We start from the raw sequence: 5,709 nt of genomic DNA on the forward strand, positions 1-5,709 counted from the left end.
CCTAATTATTAAAGGAAAAAGATATTTTGAAAATTTTATTTTTTTATTATTATTATTATTGCATGAAAAAGAGTCAGGTTTGGAACTATAAGAGGGTGAGTAATATGGAATTAGTTTTGTGCCAATAAAAAAGAATGTAACTTTTCAAGAAGCTTATGAAAATATAAATCTCAGGCAAAATAAAGAAATAAATAAATCATGTTTTGCTAACTGTTTTCTCTTCTTTTTTTTCACTGATCTATACACACAAATGCGCTTCCAGAGTTTTCATTTACGCTCCCAGAGATTTCTCTCAATAAAGAATGTAAATTGATTTGAATCAATTCATGTTTTCAATTACATTCATTCTACTGGTTTATAAAAGTCACAATTGAAAGAGTTGATGATTGTTAAAAATGTATTTCCAATTTAAAATTTTAGATGATAATGTTAACTAAATAAAATAACTAAACATAATTATCAGCATTATAAAAACAATTGGTAGCAAGAACATTCTTTGTGTGGAATATGTAATGAAATGACCTTTGAGGTCTGTACAGTCTGACAAGCCACGATTGTAATTTTCAGATTGTTTTAATTCTTCAGAATTAAGTGATCATTAATTGTGGTGGTCTAAGTGCATATGCTAAGTGTTATGGCCAGGGTTGTCAACCTTGATTGCCTGTTTGTAGTGAGACTTTCTTGACGGCTGAATATATCACGCACACACACATGTGTATATATATATGATACTAGTATTCTCTTTAAATTGTAACAGCACAACCTAATTAGACCCTACAATGCAAAAGAATCATCAGGAATAAACAAATAACAGTTAGCAAAACATGCAGTGAATTAAAAACAAAGTCAAAGATTTTGTCTGCGATTTTTTTTGTTTTGTTTCAAAGACATTTCATTCAGTTTCAATTCAAATTTTCATAAGCTTCTTGAAAAGTTTCATTCATTTTTATTGGCACAAAAGTAATTCTATAGAGTAAATGGACGGAATGACATAATTGTAAAGTCCATTTAATCATTCTTCAGTTATCTGAATCAGATCATTTTGCCGTGAATGATAAAAAAAAGAGTCTCCTGGGAGCCGGAAGCTGCCTATCCAATACCAAATCTCCGTACTGATGTCTTACATCCAAGCCCTGATATGACTCATACCTGCGCCTGACGGCTGTGCCATGGGTTTGGTGTGATCGTTTGCCATCTCTGTGTGGGTGGGAATACATTCTGTCTGCATTACTCACTACCAAGTACTTGTGAAGCTTTAACAACCTGATACACTCCATCAACATGCTGCAAGTCTTGTCCTGCTGTAGGGGTTTATAGGTTTATCCTGTACCTCATGCAGAGTGTACAATACACACATGTGCTAGTCTCATGACCACGGCAGACTGGGTGGGAATGTGTTAAGTGTATACATAGAGACCACACTGAGAGCAAGTCACATATGAAGGAGTTCAGGGTCAAAACAGTGTCTGTGGGTCCGGCGCTGACATGATGTGGACCAGTAGTCACCTCAGCTATCAGATTAAAGGAACATTTCGTTTGTTGCTTCCGAGGCTATTGCTACCAAAAGTATTAAGAAGACAGAAACTAACAGTGAAGTCATCTTTTTGTTAACTTAAATAGACATAAAATTTTGGAGTTTGAAGAACAAAAAATAATCTGAAAGTATAAATGTGCACTACAAAATTAATAAAAGCTCATTAGAAGTACAGAGAAAATTACATTTGATTTAGTAATTAATCTTCTAAACTGGGCTACTAGTGGTGAGTTAATCTGATCGAATCAATGACCCCATAATAAACTACTGCAGCTGTGTTGTAATGATCTTGATGTATAAAACCTAAACTATAACTTTGAGGGTATTATGATAATTAGGATAATTAGGATAAAATGTCATTGTGGGCAATGGAACAATTTGCAAAGCTATGTCATAATGATATACTAAATAACAAATAAAATGATGTAGCATAAAACAACTAAAACTTAACTGAGATTCAAAAACAAAATAAAAATGTACATAAAAAATAGTCAAATATGCTTCATGATTTTTGATGTTTTTTGTTGATTTGGCTGTTTATACACTACAGTTCAAAAGTGTGGGGTCAGTATATTTTTTTATATATATTTCTAACAGATGTCTCTTATGCTTGCCAAGGAAGATTTTAATATATTTTAAATTGTAATTTTTCCTGTGGTGGCTGATTTTTATTTATTACCATTATTATGTTGTAAACTATTGTGCTGCTTAATATTTTTTGTGGAAACCATGAAGCTTTTTTCCCCAGAATTCTTTAATTAACAGAAAGTTTAAAAGAAACCATTTATTTGAAATAGAAATCTTTTGTAATTTTATAAATGCCCATACTCTCATTCAATTTAATTTATCTTTGCTGAATAAAAGCATTAATAAAAAAAAAATAAAACCAAAATTTTGAACAGTAGTGTACATAGCTATATACACTAATGTTCATTGTTAATTCCTGTTCATTCATAATACATTGACTATTAAGTTGTTAACGTGCCCCTATTATGCCATTTCGAATATTGCCTTTCATGCAGTGTGTAATGTGAATGTTAATGATCTGCAAAGTTGTAAAGGCGAAAATGCATGATAAATAAAGTTATTGTCTCCCAAAAGAAATAATCCACTCTGAACAGCCGAAATGAGTCGCCAGTAATTCGAATCCCACTTCCGTGACGGCTACACGTCATAGGGTTACACATTTGCATAATTCCCGCCTATATTCTGCTTGCCCCACCCTTAAACACTGTAGCTTGTTTGTGTGGTAAACATCATGTCGAGAAGACGCTGTGAAAGTAAATTTGATTTATTTTCACTTCCGAAAGATGAGGCTGCAAAGAATCAGTGGTTAAAATATTTTTTTTTACACTGTACCACAGCAGTACAACCCCAATCTTTTTTGTGCTCCCATCATTTTACTGACAACTGCTTCTCTAATCTCGGGAAGTTCAAAGCAGGATTCACAAAACGCTGGCTCTTGAAAGATCGATCAGTGCCCAGTTTATTTGGACCAGCTGGCGCCACTAAATCACAACCTGTAAGTATGATAAATAATAAATGTTTATATCTATTATAACTGTTTTGTTATCGAGCATTCAAAATATGGAGCTATGGCCAGGCACGTGTACACATAGACATCAAAGGGGGCTTGAGCCCCCTGCCCTTTTTCTTCCTCGAGAGAAAGTGCCCTTTTTTCTGGGGAGGTTTTTTTTAATATTATAAATTAATATATGTATATATGCGTGCGTTTCTGTTTGCGCACAGATTTCCTTGTCAAACTAATAAAAAAATCTAAACATCAGGTCGGGTCGGGAAATGTTGAGACCGAGTTCCGATACCTTTCTCACCTCCGCGTCTCTGCGCAGCATAGCAGTGTAGCACACACTGATCGGCACATCACAGACAGGCAGAGAGCCACAGAAGTGAAGCCCTCCCTCCAGTGTTGTCAAGTCCGCGTATTATACGCGACTTTGGGCTTCTTTTTTTGTAAAGTTGCGTGAACAAAATCCCGCAAAGGTTGCGGTTTTTTGGGCTTATTTTAAAAAATATGCTTGCTTGTTATAGGGAAATATGACAACTTCGTTTCTTTATTTATGTTCGCCGTATTCTTCAATGCATTGATTGACACTCTGTCTGCACACAGTTAATAGCCAACCAGTGCAATAAGTGCTGCATCGTAATTTGCCAAATGTTCCGCCCCCTCCTCCCCCTCATTGGAGAAAAATCATGTTCAAAAAGAAGCCGCGTGACGCTGTAATCCAAGCAATGATGGAAGTAGACGTAGAGGAGTGGGATGACTTTCTTTTAGCCTAATTTTTAATTTTTACAATGCTTTTGTAATGTATTAATTATCACGGGCTGTAATAAAAAATAAGTATACTAAGGGTTTATACATTTGGTTCGAATAGGCTATATTTTAGTAGGCTATAAATATGTGGCTATGTTACAGCTCCCCTTTGAAGCTCTTGTGTTTTTCTCCTTTTCCATCTCTCCAATCCTATTCTGCTCACTGGTGATTGGAGATGAGTTTTTTGTTCTCACTTTGTTGCAGTTTGCTGATTTTTGTAAAATAACATCTGTTTTTGCTTTTCAGATAAAAGAGTGGTTTCAGTTTAATATGTTGCATGCTCATTTATTGGTAATAAATAATTAATAATAAATAATATTGATGATAATAAATCATCAAAAAATATTGGCCTTGTTTTGGGCTTGTTTTTGAAGCTGCAGTTGCTTGTTTATCATGCGAGAGTTTATCTTGGCAACAGTGCCTCCCTCCCTTTCCAGTTGTGTTTGTCTTGTGTGGAGGTGAGTGATGACTAAGCTAGACTAAGCTACCTGTGCCTCGAATTTACAGCTTATTATCCAAAAGACAAAAGGCAAATATAGTTAATTTGTCTTGCTAACATCCATGACTCATGAGCTACCATGTAAGTTAGCTAAAGTTTAGCTAAGGCAATATATCATGGGCATACAGGCTAACTTAATGGAGAAACAACAGCTGAATACAGTAAAATTAATAACGTCATCAGAATCGCTACATTGATATGCAAATCAGGCATTAAGTTAAATGCGCTAATTTGCATACATTTGACACAAGGCATTGCAGATGAATAGGATAAACCAAATAAAGCATATCACCACAGAACTTTCCCAGTTATTAGTTAATGACCTACATCAAGACTCTTTTCCCTTGAAATGTTATGTTTAAATATGCAGATATCTTGTTTTGATAATTTAGAAGAAATCGACAAAAGAGGATAGTAGGCTTAAAACAAACACCTTAATGTGTATATTGGAAATTTCCTTTCCATTAGAGCAAAACAAGACATGGAAGCAAAATAGACCAAAATCTCAAAATTTGACAGTACATGAAGTGTCCTGCCTTTAACAATAACTTCATAATTTTGCAGTGTGTTTTAATTATTTTTGCAGTGTTTTTCCTGTAAAATAACAAATTAGCACCAACTGCCTTTTTCAGTTTAGTGTGAAGGTCTTTGTTGATTTTGAAGTGTTATATGTTACAATAACACCAAAAGAATTAAAACCATTTATTGGCAATTTTTTTGTAAAAATATGTCCCTCTCCTTTGTACAGTCATTTATTCTAATTATATACTTGAAACTAGTAGCAAAGAAAACATGCACATTGTGGCTTAGTTTCCTTTGTTGTTACCTGTTCTTGTGATAAAATTAGTGAATGTTAAAGAAGACCATGGTCTTTTTGTGAACTGATTATTTTGTAGACATCTGTTGAAAAATGAATCAACATGAAACAATTGGGTGAGTGTGAGGGAATTAAAATAAATTGGTAAGTAAGTCAGAGTTGTGCCAATATATTTAACGTTTTGTTTAGAAAAAAAAATTAAATAAAAATGATCAGTGCCCTTTTTCCACTTGAGCCCCTGCCCCTCAAAATGTCTGTGCACGTCCCTGGCTATGGCAATGGACATATCGTTTCCAACACGCGTTGTACGCGGTAGACCAATCACAACAGACTGGGCCATCTGACCAATCAGAGCAGAGTAGGCTCATGGAAAGGAGGGGCTTAGAGAGACTGAATCTTAGAACTGCTTCGAACGAATCATTTGAGAATCTTTGGAAAATGAGGTGATATTAAATGCATATTTTGAGAAAACGAGAGCAGTTTTTGACCTTGCATGCATGTAAACCTATTGTAGGAGACTCCCAAAA

The sequence above is a fragment of the Sinocyclocheilus rhinocerous genome, unplaced genomic scaffold, assembly GCF_001515625.1.
Source record: "Sinocyclocheilus rhinocerous isolate Xijiao unplaced genomic scaffold, SAMN03320098_v1.1 scaffold382, whole genome shotgun sequence".
Lineage (NCBI taxonomy): Eukaryota > Metazoa > Chordata > Actinopteri > Cypriniformes > Cyprinidae > Sinocyclocheilus > Sinocyclocheilus rhinocerous.